The sequence below is a fragment of the Nomia melanderi genome, chromosome 7 (genome assembly GCF_051020985.1).
Source record: "Nomia melanderi isolate GNS246 chromosome 7, iyNomMela1, whole genome shotgun sequence".
Classification (NCBI taxonomy): domain Eukaryota; kingdom Metazoa; phylum Arthropoda; class Insecta; order Hymenoptera; family Halictidae; genus Nomia; species Nomia melanderi.
The window spans coordinates 2,263,288-2,279,973 of record NC_135005.1 but is presented as its reverse complement, the minus strand read 5'-3'; the positions used below and the strand labels follow the sequence as shown (position 1 = coordinate 2,279,973).

At 35.0% G+C, this 16,686-nt stretch overlaps 1 protein-coding gene across 1 annotated transcript in view; it reads right to left on the bottom strand.

Moving 5' to 3' along the window:
- The window catches only part of twz (BTB/POZ domain-containing protein twz), a 77,370-nt gene extending 66,958 nt beyond the window's left edge, over window positions 1–10,412 (bottom strand). Inside the window, exon 1 of the mRNA XM_031970189.2 lies at window positions 10,128–10,412. The gene's annotated coding sequence lies outside the window, so the exon portion shown is untranslated. The remainder of the gene's footprint in view (window positions 1–10,127) is intronic.
- Between the last annotated feature and the right edge of the window lie 6,274 nt (window positions 10,413–16,686).

Genomic DNA, 16,686 nt, shown 5'->3' with positions numbered 1-16,686 from the left:
CAGAATCGAACGCATCCATGGAGAAACAGAAGGATGTGACTGGTTATACATGGTTGTTACCATTGTTCTGTTTTTTTACTCGTTACTATAAACCGTATTTTTTAGAGTTAATGACCTAGAATGTAATTAAAGGAAAGTGCGAAAAAATTTAGGTAGACTATTTTGCGAGCTAAGAGAATGTGGAAATAGCACATTGGTGACAAGACTTTTCGAATTGTTATCAATTAAATCACTGATTAATACTAAAACTACGGAGCAGTTAAATTGACGTTTTGAAAATCCTCTATAGAAACCTCAAGAGTGCATCTATTGGAGCTTTAATTGATTTACAATTCAGTTTGCGTATAACTAAATCAGTTTCTTCAATGATATCTTAGAGAAATATCTTTTATCTTTTTAATAATTGCAAGAAGAAGAAATCAAGAATGGATCATTTTGACCCGCCTGGTAGCTTTAGTGTTAAATAGAATAATTGAATGAAAATGTTAGCAATTAGAAGTACATACTTATATTGTATATAGATTTTGTAACTTAGATTTACACATTTTTCATAGTATTTACAAAACTATTTCACATTATTTAAAAAAATATTTGCAGGCGGAAGTCTGATATTTTAAGGAAATATTTTAAAGATTCGAGTCTATGTTACATAAGCATGCAGTTTTTTGAAAAATATGAAGTGCTATGTAGTTGCGACGTATTTAAACTTTCGACTTACTTAACTCGATTTTAGTTAATGAATTTACCTTTTTATATCGTAATGTCTAGGTACATATTCTTCAGTTATAAGAAAATGTGGTTAAAAAGAATAAATTCTATTCTAAATGTTTCAAAGCAATCGAGATTATTAATCCCAAAATGGAATCAAATATAAACCCTTTTCTGTCGAATGCCGCTGTAATGGCCACTGCGGACATTGCCACTTAAAATAGGAAGCTACAAATGAATAATTTAATTATTCAAACAACGGGAGATTGAAACATGGTTCTCCTTTTTGTAACAATAATTTTACAGACGTTTACTGTCAGGTCCATCTTATGGTTCCCAGAGAAAAGTATGTTCCTTTATATAAATCTTGGAAATTGGAGATTTAAACATAGACAATTAGTATATATACTCTTGTAATTATGCCAAATAAAATCGACGCAAATATTTGCCAAATAATATTTATAAAATCCAATCTACATCAAATTGGCATGTAAACTTAGTGTTAATAATCAAGAACTCGACGTATAATTCAATTTTTCATGGAAACAGCTTTCAGAAATTCAAAAAATTCACGTCTGCAAAGGGTTGGAAGCCGCTCTGCCATCAGTTTACATTTTCTCGGTTCGTGAGCCAATGATGTTTCACCAAGCGCGCAATATTATTTTCAAAAACATAAAACCAGCGTTTAAATCCGTATCCACCGAGTTAACCGAACACGCCAACCGGATTTTCTCTGGGAGAAATGATCCTCCCGTCGCGTCGTGTCGGTTCGACGAGAAATTAATCGGCTGGAACATCGAAAAAAAGCCAGAATTTAATCGCGTTTCCTGGTCGCGACGAAATTTATGGTCACCGGTAAAGGGATACGCGCTCGCGGACGGCCCCGACGCGGAAATCGTGTCGATTCGCGCGACAAAAGATAAATCGTGTTCCTCGTTTCGTCATATTCCACGCGAGGGAAACCAGAGAAGGAACCGCCAAGAGTGTGTCTCGGCCGCGTGGGCTTCCATCGCGGACCGTTACCTCGGTTTGTCACGGATGCGCGTGTCCCGGGTGACAGCCCAATAATTATTTCAGGTACCCCTCGCCTTAACGAACTGGAACTCGCGCGCACTGGGTCCCGTGTCGATCCCTCGTGGCGTCCCGGCGTTTTGATACGCTTCGATCGCCTCCCTCGTAACTCACGGGTCGCCTCACGCAAGAAAATTTAAGAGGCTCGATGATCGTTGACGAGAGCTTCAAACTCGCGAAGATCACGAAACTCTGTCAGCGAACTTCCACGATCCGTGTAACGTCCCGATCGTGACCGACCCAGTGTTGTGAACTGAAGAAAAAATGGGTATGAAAAAAGCTCTAGTGTGTAAAAAGAGTAACAAAAATTTTTACGTTTGTCGACGTTTATGGTGTAATTTAAGTGTCACATATATGAGAGTTGTAACGAAACAGTAAGAATGATCAATAGAATTAATTCAAATAATTAACTAGTCAATTGTAGAATTTAATTTCAAAGTCTCTCGTAGAGTTTGCGATGAAGTCAATCACTGGCGAGTAGACACGTCGAAGGCAGAACGAATGCACCTGATATGTATTGAAATAAACAACTAAAGTAGAATGAAAAAGAATTACACGTTTGTACGAAGAAATAAATAAATAATTATTGAAAGAATTAGTAGTAATTAGTAGTATTTTGTATTAGATATTTGTCAAACGCAGTTAACTGGTTAACGTACTTTTTTTATGTGTGTTCAATGTCGTCTTCATCCCGAAGGATTTTTTAGTCTGAGTCTTAAGTATCTTGAGAAACTCCTGTGTTTTCAAATCTTCGAGAATCAGACGCTAAAGATTACCAGATATTAAGAACAAGCCTGCATTTTTGTACATAAAGTTCTGTTACGCTTCAACATTAAGACTCCGTAATATTAGTAGGCCTATTGCCTAGACAAAAATTAAGACTTGAGCTTTGTCCGTTTAACCCTTCCTTATAACAACGTGTCAGACTCATGGTGAAGATTTTCAACATTTAACAAACATAAATGTTACTCGATTCATTCGAATTCAAAGTAAATATTATTCTTCTGTAATCAGTTATTATACTTAAGAGCAAACATAGACATAAAATATTCCTACAATTTTTCTCTCTTTCCAATAAATTAATAACAACAAAGTAGTCATGTCGATCAGAGTTAACACGTTGAATGCCATGGTGTTCACCGGCGACCCCCGACCAAATCGAATCTATAGTTTACTCAATTAAACGATGATTATCCGAAATATTTCTTTATTATAAATAATGCTACCTAATGCAGTGACATTCGACTCGAACGTGCAATAATAATAATACAATTCAATCAAATTATTTAATATTATATTTTTTCCATTTTGTGTAATTTGTTGTATGAAATCCCGTGGCATTCAACGTGTTAAAAAAGAAATCATAGGGCAAGGATTTAATTTCCCTCAAGTCTGCGACGCTGTACGATTTTTTTAACGGGCCAGGGCTTGGATCTAGTTCGAAAGTCTAGTCTAACAGTCTAAAAGAGTAAAAGACATTACATAGTTATACTGAAGAAGAAGGTAGCGATTGCCAACGTCAGAGATAAGAGCAGAAAAAAATGTTCAAAAATCTGCAAAAAACAAGTTCGCGACACTGTATGACCGAACGAAATTTTAAATTTATATTGACGACCCTATCTCCTTCGCTCGATCGTAAAGACGGTATTATACTACGACCATTAGCAAAAATTCAGACGGCCGACTATTTATTTCGACCCGCGCGCGGGTCCGGCGGGTGCCGCGTGTTGGCAAGAACGCCATCTCCCGCGATTTCAGAATTACTATGTCTCCTTCTCTGTCCTCCGAGGAAAATTGACGTTCGGTATTTGTCAAGCGAAGACACGTTGCTGTACGCCCGGGGAATTGAATTATGAGATACTAGTCGGTGACATTTAGTGTCCATTGGCTGTCCCACGAAAGGAATCGCTCGAGTGGTAGTATATAAATAATGTGCTCGGAAATATAAATTGATAACGCGGGGTATAATTCTCGTACGTTCAATAATTTGGTTTTAAGAAAAGCGGTTTCAATGTTTTATGGCATACGCGATTTTAACACATTGAGTGCTGTACGATTCTGCCGAGAAAAATATACAAAATGAAAATAATGTAATACCAACTTTTGTAATTGAATTACGTTATTATTATTGCAGGTTTATCTTATCGAATATCACTGCATTAAGTGGTATCACTTGTAATATACAAAAGTTCTCAAATAATCATCGTTTAATCGAATGAATTATAGTAATTTAATTTGGTTGAGGTCACCGGTGACCCTCATGTCATCCAACGTGTTAAACTTGTGTACTTGATATATTAGTACTCTATATTGATATATTATCTTTTATACCTTAAGTATAACGTTGGATTTAAGAAGCGTTGATTGTTTGTAATTTATACTGTTATTTTTGTTGCAGAGTAGGTATTAGATACAAATAATAGAAACTATATTAATACAAATTTATTTCAATTCGTTTAAATGATGGTACAGACTGCGGAGTGATTAATAAAATTTATAGATTATATAAATTTGTTTAACTTTGCTTGTTGGAGAATACTTCCACTTGCAGTTATTAATACGTTTTACTGTATATACTGAATAGTCTAATTTATATTTCTAGTTTTTTCTTATCAATAAACGTACTATGAACGGACAATTGACCGGTTTTTAAAAATTCTAAGAAAAAAATTGTAAGAAAACTTTATCCTCTGACCTATTTACCTTTATTTTATAATCAATTATTTGACTGCTTACGGTGGAAATAGCAATATGCATATAAAGTGCCGGTACGTTAAAATTAATGATTCATTAAACATTAATATGTGCTCAGTTACGGAAACATTCCATAAATTTATAATCAAATCATGCCTGTTTAAACTTTTTAATCAACTTCTATACAATCAGAATATATAATTAATCTCATTAATTATATATAATTCTCATTACGGCTCGTGTTTTAGTTGAATTCATAGTATGAATTTTGCTTACGCCATAAACAGATAAAATCCACCATTCAGTGGTAACTTTTCACAAAATATTATTATGGAACCACTAACGTTTACAAAAATTGCATAAAATATCAGCGAAATAATTCTCAAGTTTTTTATTTTGCTATGCTATGTTATGTTTTTTACGTTGTAATGTTATGTTATGTTTTTTATGTTGCTATTTTATGTTGTTTTTTATTGTTGTCATGCCACATGACAGACGACAGTTGGCAAAGGGAGGAGCAATAAAAATGTTTGACTGTCTTGTACGAACGAAGAGGAACGTCAGTTCAAGTTAGTCAAACTCCGTTGATTCTCGAAAGCGGATTCCGCGCGTCGTGGCATTATATGTCACCGCGTGCAACAGGAGATGCATAATTGATCATAAGCATTATTCGATGACGCCGGAATGCAGCTCGGATTGAGCAACATCATTGTCTTCGGATTTCTGCGAACGCGAGGTTAACGTAGGCAATTTCAAATATTGCATATCAATTATGGTCTTTCTTCGTTGGAGCAAAAGCGAGATCATCGACTTAAATATGTTTCTGACGCTTCTATGTATCCATAAAACTTGATGATTAGGTAACCAGTATTTATGCAAACGTCAAGACTGGGTAACCAATATTTGTACGAACTTGATGATTAGGTAACAAGTATTTGTGCAAACTTGATGATTGGGTAACGAATATTTGCACAAACTTAATTCATTCTAAAGGATTAAAGTAGTGTATATATATATATATCACATTACTGTTTAGCGTGGAAGAGTCTGCATGATAATATTTTTGCTTTCTTACTTTCACTTTACTATTTTTTCTTTCTCTGCTTATTTCTGTATTTATATCATTTTTATTTATATCAAATTTCTGTTATTTTTCTTTTTTGTAGTTATTAAATAACGAGAAACGACTGCCTACTCATCGACAGTAATGCCGATTTTACGGTTGCATTCACTGTGGTGTTATTGTTTTATTTAATATCCCTCGTTTCCTGCGAATGTATTTCCCAGTGTTGCAAGCTTCTCACTTTTTAATTAGCTATCAATCAAACATAATCTTATCTTAGTTCGATCACAAACCGACATTACTTTCTCATAATTTATGATCGTAGAGTGAGAGAACATTGCGAAGTATAAATTTTATTTTCCCGTACGTCTCAAATCCGCAAGGTCTGCGATCTTGACGTAAATAATAGCAATCGTACAAGCCAATATGATGGCTTACCGATATAATAGGTTCTACTGTTTGGTTTACTTAAAATCACGATCGATTCGTTTCAACTGGCATTTACGTTTCAACCTGTTATTATCAGAGATACTTGGAGCCGTGATGTCTGTCGAGTTAATTAGAAAGTATTTCGTTTCCATTTCCATTTCACGGATATTCCTCTGTCACGCGATATTTCGACCTCGAAACCGAGGCAAGCACTGTGCACGTACTCCTTCAGTTAGAATAAATTGTTTAATACGTATTGTACATTTAATGCAACTATATATTAAATAACAGTTCGTCTACAGTAATACATGTATATTAGACAAATAAATGATAAAACGTGAATACAAGTAACGTTGGGAAAAAGTTATTCAATATAATGAATAACGAATGACGAATAAATTTAATCTGATTGTTATTTGCGAATAAGGAATAATTAATACATTAATCATTCCAAGACGATAAATAAATTCAATTTATTCGTAATTTTTTGTTCGTTATTGTGAATAACGTTTGTCCAGCGGTGCATATAATAACATAAAAAACGTGAATGACATCGCCTTGCTATCAGTCGAATTTATAAATACGAATAAGAAATGACGAATAGTAAATAACGAATACAAATTTCTCACGTGAATAACGAATGACGGGAATGACGAATAATTGAATAACAATTATTTATTCGTTATTGTTATTCAAATAACGTTTTATTCGAATAATGCCCAGCATTGAACATTTCACAATCAATTTTCTTTCTTATCATTTTAGTTGTCATATTATTTACACTGATTTTGGTATAAAGCTGAACCTTAATGCTGAAAGTAAGGGGTTCTACACAAATTATCAAATTCCGTATCGCATGTATGTTTTATACATGAGTAAATATTTAGATAAAATAATTTTCATGAGAAAAAACTGGTTCTTTAAAGATTCGCAAAATGAACTGCAATGCACTGTTAACTCAATTTACTGGTTATAAATGAGTAGGATGTTGGCGAACAGAGCACAATATCACTGGAACATTACCAAAGAATACATCTTTCATTTTCACGAAATCAATTATTATATTCAATAACATAAAACGAATTTTACTTTTAAAATTGTTCGATGCCCTCTATGTGAACCAAATTTGAAATTTCGTATCACAAATATTAAAAATAGCATGTAGATATGTAAACATATCTTTTACATTATTAAATAATTAAATGGATAAATCGTTGTCAGGTTAATCATCTTCAATTTTATGCGAATATAATCTTTAGTAAATCATTTTTGTTTTATGAAATATCTTGTATGTCAGAGGATTCTGTTTAATGAAAGATCGTTTATTGGAACCGGATGTAGTTTCAGGTATCAAGATCAATGGATTATATTAAAACCGAGGAATTTTCGAGTCGTGAAAGCTGCACGTTGCATAAAATTTCACTAAGGACGCGTTTAGCCTGGTTGAACGAGTATTAAGCTGGTGGCTGACGAGGAGATTGGCGTACCGCGTGTTATCTACTAACTATGTCTAGCCACGATAAATTGTTCGCCAGCCGGTTAATTACCGTGCGATCGGCGCGAAAGTAAAACGACTGATTAGATAAATCATGGAGGGAACGTTCGTTCCCCTGGCTTCTCTAATTGCTTTCCTACGTGGATTGCCTCGGTATTTATAGATTTTCTGCAGTCTTGTTTGCGAGTATCAGATTAAGGCTTCAAGACAGTAAATTCGATAGTGGATACCGTTTCCTTTAATATTAGATTCTATTAGAAATCACGATGTAGCTTTCATTTTCTCAATTATATTTAGAAAAGAGTAAGGAACTGCATTTGACGTTCATTAAAATTGTTTCCACTTGTATATTTATAAATATAATAACTTTTATTATCAAATAGACCCAATCAAAACTATAAACTGCTGATTGCATAATACTTCGTGTTAATTACCAGAACTTTATATTTCTATATACATGCAAGTTTTTAATCTATGATTTATTAGTTTAAATAAATAACAACAAACGTATTAATGATATAGTATTTGAGAATATATTATATTACTTTCATTTCATAAATCTTTTACGCAAATTTAAAAGTGTTTCGATATAATAAATCAAATACTAATTTGATTAACTTTTGAATATTATTAGAGAACAAACATTTCAAAGAATTATTTGTTTGAAACACTAAGTAAAACAAAACAGTATTCATGACAGATTATTTTCTTGTACACGTGTGAAATATAAAAGTTTTAAACGGAATCCAACAGTTACTCAAATTTACATTTGTGTAGACTAGTTGTATAAAACGAAGATTTAAACAGGAAATTCTTTGTTCCATTAACAAATTACGTAGTCAGCAAATAAAAAGAACCTTACTGAATTTAAATGAAGAATAAATATTTCTTTTTCTTTGCATATTTATATATTCAGGATGTGACAATCATGAATATTCAAAATACGCTAACGTAACAAATATAAAAGAATCTAATCGTATTTATTTCATATTTATTCTATAAAACCCTTAACGCGCTCTGAACTGCGCCAATTTCATAATTGACTTCTTTGATGCTAAATTATTAAATAGGCTGAATGAAAAACACGGACTAAATCATTAGTGATCTATAATTCATATGAACATTCACAGTGCAATACAAAAATACATTTAAAATAGAAACAAAGAAACAAATTCGTTAAAGTCACAGATCATACGAAACTGAAGCTTAGTTAACTCTTCTTCCTACCACAAATGACGAGCAGTAAATAACGAATAAAGATTCCTCACTCGAATAACGAATAACGGGAATAAGTATTAATCGAATAACAATTAATTAAATATTCAAATAAGGTCCAGCATTCAACATTCCACAATCCATTTTCTCTCTTGTCATTTATATTTTAATAAAATAAAAGTATTCATTGTACTATTTGATTTTACTTAACCCCTTACCTTATAATATAGTGTCAAACTCGTGGCGACGATTTTAAATAGAATTTAACATTATAAATATTACTCAATTTTATTAATCAATTATTACAGCTTAGAACAAACATAGACACAACATGGGCCTCTAATTTTTTACATTCGTCTAATTAATTGTTGATGAGAAAGCAGTTGTATGGATCATGATTAAAAAATACATCATAGGGTAACGAGTTAATATTATTCAAGTAAGGATGTACTCGGAAAATAAATGATTTTAATATTTGCTTTATTTGAAGTGTAAGTGTTCATTATTCAATTTTAATAAGAAAATAAGACTTTCTTGAAATGAATTTACTGTCTACATCAAAATCATAGACCACCGACAATATTTGACAATATTCTAATGTAAAGGTTTAAGTACTCACGAAACTACATACAAAAACTGTTATTTATTATTTCATACTATCATTTGAGATAATTAAATATTTGATAAATGAATTATTATTTTAAAATAAATTTACTTGCCATTTTCCTAACACTTTCGCTGCTAGAGAATTTCATTTTGCCTTCTCAAGAGTGAAACTTTATCCACACTTTATCTTTGAATTCGTTATTAGCTATTGCCTGAATGAACAGCTGTTCAAACTCAATGAGCATCTACACTGTATAACAATAACCACATCACAATATTCTCCTTTCTAACGCAAAGAACAGGCAATCAATGAATAGTCAACAATCGCATCATCATTATAAAAACAATTAATAAAACGTAACGTATGCATCAGTGACAGTTAAAACAATCAACTATCATATTCATTTTGAACAAGTAGTGTTTCAATCATTACATCAAATCCAAGAAAATCAAAAAAAGAAAAATACTTGTTCCATGCCACGGCTCCATCTGCAACTGGGCTATAAATTCATTTAGCAACTCTTAATTCTCCCCAACAACATAATAATTATTTGACCGAGAAATCTTCACAAGAAAAATGACCACCAAAGAAACATAAATAAACTGTTATATTTTTATGAATATAGAACGAACGACGCCTTAAATGTTCCTGATCAGGTCTTCGTTAGGTTCCGTTACACAGTCACTTTGCATAGCAAAACACGTAAACACGAGCAATAGGAAGCTACTTACACTGCAAGACATCTTCTCGCAAGTAAACATCCTCATTCGCATAATTTACGTGGAGCCGTGATTCAGAACGATTACCAGCAAAAGAGAAAAGAAGAGGAAACCCCCAGCACTCACCGTTTTTGACACGTGGGCTCCAGGTTGACGGTTGTTTTCGCGTCCACTGTTGTCGATATAGAAACCCCCGATCGATCTCACCAGAGAACAGAACACTTGGTCCGAGCCAGCGTGTATAGCATTCGCGATATCGAGAAAGCTCGCGTGAGTGTCGCGCACAAGGGATCCACGTGGTCACGCGGTTCACGTGTCTTCTTCGGAGGGGTTGGAAAGAGCGCGAGCCGCGCGCCGCCGCAGCCTTAATGGGACTGAAGTGTCTTCTTCGGTGTCGGAGCCGTTCGCGCTGCCGCCGCCACCACCACTACCAACCCGATCATCGCGGACCACCGCCGGCTGTGCCACCACCACTCCGGGCTACCTCGTCCTTCTCCCCCCACCAAAGCCAGCATATCCCGGCTCGACAGCTCGCGGCGTTTCGGTAAGCGCCCTGAGCTTGCAATCCTCTTCGCCCGGCCCTCGAGGTCACCCCTCTGCTCTGTGTGTCAATTGGCTTCAAATCCCCTTTCCATGGCCCGCGGTCAATTTGATTCGCGTTTATCATCATCATCATTATTATCATTACAGCTACCATCGTAATTATTGCCAGTCGATATCTCTTTTTCCGTGTTCATCTCGCTTGCCTTTAATTAGCTACCTACGAGAGGATCTTTTTCTTTAACGGTGTTATAGCCTCCCGTAGTTTCGATGTTACTCGCGCTCTAGTTAGAGACTGGTCGAGTTTCTATATCGCCGGAAACTTTGTTGAAATGCAAATGAAATTTAATCAGCGATACAACTTCATCGCCTACCCGCCCGGGGTATCGCGGCCTCCCCGATTCGATCCCTTAATCCGATGTCTAGCTTCTTTAATTTAGATTATCACGTTCGTCATCCTCTTCCTCTTTCTATGCTCCGACGTTGCGCGGCGTCCCGCGGGCTCCTGATAACCGCCCCGAGCGTCCTCCGTGTTCCACGGATACGCGAATGGAGCTAGATCTTCATCGCGCGCGCGCGCGCGCGCGTCGCCTTTTGCTCCTTTTTATAGCCGCGAGTCCCTCCATTACGACGGTCTTGTAGATCGGCGCGTTAGTATTTGCTCGGGACCCACGAATGACCTTTAATAGCTGATGTATGCGAGATAGATTTTTATTATTGATCAATTTTTCGTCGACACGCTTTTGGTTTTATTATTTTTGTAATTCTGTTTAAGGTTCATTCGTGTGTCGTGTTAGATGCGTTAAAAATGCACTGCTAGTTACGGTTTCATGTTCGCGAAATCGATGTTGGCCTTTTCAGCTCGAAGATGGTTTATTATGTTACTGATAAATGATTTAGGTGAACGGCGTTATCTATGCAGTTGCCTGTTTACGTGGATCACTCACGTTATAATAATAGTAATAATCTTATAAATTCTCGTTCGAGTGAACTAATGAGATGATTAGTATGCACGGTTTGCTGGGTTTCCATACTTACCTGTTCGTCTGCAGTTTTACATCTCTCGCGGAGGCTCCAGGTAATTGCACGCTATATAAATTATCGGGCTTAATTGAGCCTTGCAACATTGAATTGTTGTCGGCACTTTTTTTTATGGGTGATGAAGCTATAGCGTGACAGAGCAGAGCTGCTTATATCTAGTGCTGCATTGTGTATTGAGCATTTTGAATATAGTGTTTAGGTGTTATAAAAACGAAAATGGCAAAATACTTTATTAGAATTAGAAAGGGTTTTATATTTTTAGTTAATCGTGCATTTTTTGAAGAAAGTAACATTTATTATCTAAATACCTTAATGAATGAAAGTTTCACTATTAAATGTTCTGTTATCTGAATACCATGTCTTTCAAAAACAAGTAGCCGGGGCAAATAAATTTTTTATTATTTATATAATTATTTTGTTCATTACTAAAAAATGCTATATGTTATTATACCATAGCTCAAAATTTCATATTTCAATTAATTGTTAACCCATGTTGGTCTTTCGAGAGGAAACATTCAGAGACGAAAAAAATAAACAAGCACGTATTTTTTGCGTTTTTTTACAAAATAACTTCAATTTTCTAATGGATATAAATACCGGCGCTGCTGCTATACAATAAAACTGTTTCACAAAAATTCTACGTTATCCTAAAACTCGAATTTTATACAAATTGAAAAACTTATTTGTCTGAAACATATGAAATAAGAAGGTTATGAAAACAAATAAAAGGAGCTAGTTTTCACACACATTAATGTTTAAACTGCGGCTGTTCCACAAAGTTAATAGTATTTGAATTGACGATACATATAAAATTTTACATATAAAAAAATAGAGGCATTCGCAAAAGAAGAGGTTTTACAAAGATTATCTAATTTTACCTAGAACGACTATGAATTAAATTCCTGTTGAATTAGTACAGGGATTTCCGAGGTCTCTGTCCTATCAATTCTGAAAACACTATTGTCTTCAATAATGCTGTTGAACTCTCATTCAATTCTCATATCACTATACATACAGCAATACCTACAATAATAGATACAATCTAATGAGACTTAACTCCGCAACACTGTATTATAATAAGATATTCTTCCTTCAATTGTCATAAATTGGTCTCATCTCAGCAAGTACATCTTTTGAAAGACCTTTGTGACTATTTTTGCTGTATAACTGCGAGTCTACCAATTCTGACCTGAGACTTTAAATCCTTATCACGTTCTCTTTAATGTGAGAAGTTCGCTAAATTAATGTCCAGAAATTTGCTGAAATATTCTATAAAATTTATCTCTTCTACTGCAATGATTCTAAAGGAAATAAGTAATTTTTTCAATCTATCCGTGTATAAATAAGCATCTTACTCCTTAAAATCTACCACAGAAGAAAACCACTTTAATCCTATTGTTTTACTTACAACGAAATAGATGAGAGAATTGACATGTACTACAACAACCTTATTATAACTATCCAAATAACTGCCAAAAAAATGACTGTCGCCAGCCATATATTTCACTGACATCAAAACAAAAATCGCTCGCAGTAACCCTGAAGGCTTAAACCGCGGAACAAATTCGTGTCCCTCCCTCCGAATTCTCATCCGAAAAATTGAATCCTCTGGAACGGAAGAAAAACACAGGACAAATAATCCTCGGGAAGCAAGTGAGAACAAGAGAGAGAAAGCTTTAATAGTAATTCTCTAAGGCGGTTTGCCGCCGCGCACCTGGAGCTTTTCCAAACAGTGTCTGCACATCGTTGGAGTCTTCGTTCTCGTAAAGTTACAGTTGGTACTTCGCCGATACGATTGGCCATCGGCCATCGAGAATAATGGGGCAGTTGGCGAGGGCCGATATAAAGGGAACCAAGCCTCGGCTCGGCTTCGGTCTCTGTCGTATTCGTGCCGCCCGGGGCTAAAACGGCCACGGCCGACAACATCGTTCCAGAATGCCTGCGGCACTTCCAAACCCACCGGACGACGCTGCTCGCATACGTAAACGCTAACTTCGTCAGGGACAAAGTGACGCTCGTGTACGTTCGGCCCCGTGTGGTCCGCGGGTCCATGAGGTAGAGAGAGGATCGGTCCAGAGGGGAACGGAGAGGGGCAGCCAGGTTACTTTGCCATTTCGAGGCTCATTTGAAATGTTCTCTGATCAACGTCCCTTGCCCGGTTTTTGTCGTCGGCTTTTTGCGGCCATTCGTGCGACCCTGATTATCCAGTCACGCGTCTTCCGACCGCGTACCCGCGATCAAATTGAACGAATGCATTAAGGGGATATATCAGGAACAGATTCACGGTATTCGTCGACGACGTCTCAGTTAACGTTGGAACGTATTGGGGACGTTGATCTGGGCGTTTCGGCGATGACGCGGTGGTTTTGGTGGGTACCTCTGGCTGCCACTTCTTTTTTCTTGAATTCTGTGTTTATTTAGTAACATATGCTGTATTTCGTGTTATATTTTATATTGTGTATTGTATTCTGTGTACTGTATTATCTTGTATGCTTTGCGTGTGATTTGTATTTATTTTTATGAATGTGGCAAGAATTTGATGAACGATATTGATTACTGTTCTGCAATATTCTTGAAACTTTTTGTCAAAAATGAGAGGATAAAAGGACCATTGATTATGAAACTTATTTTTGAAATTATTGAGGAAATAAATAGTAGAGATACCATTTAGACAAATTTAAATGTGTCGTTAGATTGTAGTAATGGAAAAGTAGAATTTTTAATTATACATTTCAGGTTCCAGGATTTTGAGTTAAGAATGTACGGTTGCAGTTAAGATTGGGGATTGTATAAGTGTGTATCTTATCGATTTTGACGATTTTTGGATATGTTCTGAGAAATGTCATTTTAAGCAATTGTTTCTTATACGTGCAACCCTTATTCAATTTTAGTTTCGGAGATATTCGCGAGAAAATACAAGTATTATTACATTGAATTTTGCTTACATGTCTAATATTTCAACGACCGACACCCCATAGATATAACCACTGCACTATTTGAAATAAAAGTTACGACAATAACACCATTTTTTATAAAATAGAAGTATTCTGTAAAAATCGATATTTTCCGCAACTTTTCTCTCGAACAAACATAATAGAGGTTTCCACGTTTTTACTTCATAATGACTAAAAAATTGCCGGATTCAGAATGGAAGGATTTTTGGCAATTATAAAGTAAAAGTTTTACTCTGGAAAACCCAGGACCGTTTATACCAATCTCTATTATTTGTGTCAGAGAAAAATGTTATTCAAAACATAAATTTTTATATCTGCTTACCTTCTATTTGGATTATTATTAGTTTTCTTTTAACAATAATTATAGCTAATTCCTATATCAATCTAATTGCAAAAGAAACTTGTATTTACTTCCGATCATTAATTGTAATTTTGCAGAATATCATTAAAAAGAAAGAAATTGTATTCCTAAAAACATTAAATGGTACGAAACGATGAAACATGCTGATACGTGCAGAAAATGACATAAATTACATAATTTTGTCACTTGTATTTCTAATCTCATGTATATGTTAAGTGCTGCAATAAATCCAAATCAAATCGCATTAAGACTTTATATAAGCAAATCGAGTGTAAAAATATCTGTTTCAAGTAATTAAGAGGCAACTAATTAGCTTAAGAAGAAGGCTTGTCCTAATCAGATTTCTCCTCGTTACTTCGGTTGAGTCACGCAGCGATTCACTGTGAATAGTTCGATCCTCTCTAAGTAGATCTAACACACCAGAAACAGGCGCAACGTTCCGACGTGATGTGTCCAATTTTACGAACCGTGAAACGCGCGGGGAGATCCTTGTCTCTACCGAGAGCTGATTTTACACGGTTTCGCTTCACTGATTGATAGTCCCGTCCGTAAAACCACACAAATGGCATCAACTAAATGATTTAGACCGGTAACATTCTATGAAATACTTGAAAGAGTGAGAAAAGACCAGTGTATCCTAAACCATCGAATCAACTACTGTCCACGATGATGGATCGATCGATCGATCCGTTCATCGGTTTCATTCCACGATAACCATTGCTGCAGATTGGGGAAAAAAAGGAGCCACTTGTGGTCTGGTCGATTGCACCGTGCTTTCACTCGTCGCGTTATCTTCCTAATGGACGCAAACGAACAATATTCGTCGGCGGTTTAATGGACTCGAGAAAATCCATGGACAATTTATTGAGCACTTTGGAATTAAATTGTTTTTTCTAACAGATTTTTCCTCTAATAGATTGACAGCTACCTGTATCATTTCTTGGCGAGTATATCATACCTGTTGTGTATTTTCTACTTCTGATGTGTTTCTGAACATTTTTGAAGCTATTTAAGTGGTTTGTTTATGAGACCGGGTTCGCGTATCCATAAAGTGTGTATTTGAAATTTGACAACATGCCAAACTCATTGATGTTTTATTAATTTTGTTCGTTTAAAAGAATATGAATCGGCGTATATCTAGTTTTAGGTATAAGAAAGTTTATTAAAAATCGAATGAATTTTTTAATAATAAACTCGGTAAATGAGTATTTGATATGTTGTGGTCAGCAGTTTGAAGTATATATAATAATGTAGAAGATATATAATAATTTATATGTATATAATGTATATATAATAATTTTCAAGACAGCAATAAAACATTGCAAATTAAAATTTATGCGAGAGTTTTGTATCAAACAGAGACCCTTCCATCTCTTTGAAAAAAGCTGTCCTCTTTTTGGTGTTTTTGCACCCTTGTATTCGGTCAACATTTGCGGCTTCGAACAGGTGATACTATCTTCCTCCATCTTACATACAAATGAATGAGATGCTGATTCAGGGCCTGTTTTTATACCTACTGAATTCATTATAGATAAAAAGGGTTTGAACCTTTCATTGAAAATGCAAAGTGCTAAGTATGTGACAGCTTCAATTATATTTTTTCTTGAATAAAAATGATTAACTGCGAATGTCCAAATTAGGAAATTCGTACTTTCGTTATTTGTTTTCTGTATTTGGTCCACAACATCTGTTTACTACTTCATTATATGAAAAGTCTTTGTAAAAAGGATTTGAAACAGCGATAACTCTGGAAGAATGCGATGGTTTTTATATGGAAAAGTGTTTGACA